The sequence below is a fragment of the Crocuta crocuta genome, unplaced genomic scaffold, assembly GCF_008692635.1.
Source record: "Crocuta crocuta isolate KB4526 unplaced genomic scaffold, BGI_CrCroc_1.0 scaffold531, whole genome shotgun sequence".
Taxonomy (NCBI): Eukaryota; Metazoa; Chordata; class Mammalia; order Carnivora; family Hyaenidae; genus Crocuta; species Crocuta crocuta.
In genome coordinates, this window is record NW_027531997.1 from 325,517 (window position 1) to 325,749 (window position 233).

Here is a 233-nt window from a genome sequence, read left to right on the forward strand (position 1 = left end):
TTCCAGCCCCCTATTGCTGTGTGTGGTAGCTGGCCTCCAAGATGTCCCCAAATGATCGCTACCTTCTGGAATTCAAACTCTTGTATAATATCCTCCCATGTTGCCCCAAATCAGTCTGTGCGACCAATAGCATACAGCAGAACTGATGATATGTCACTTCCAAGATTATGTTAAAAAAAAAAAAGACTGTGGCTTTTATTTTGTGTGTTTTCTCCCATACACATTTTCTCCAT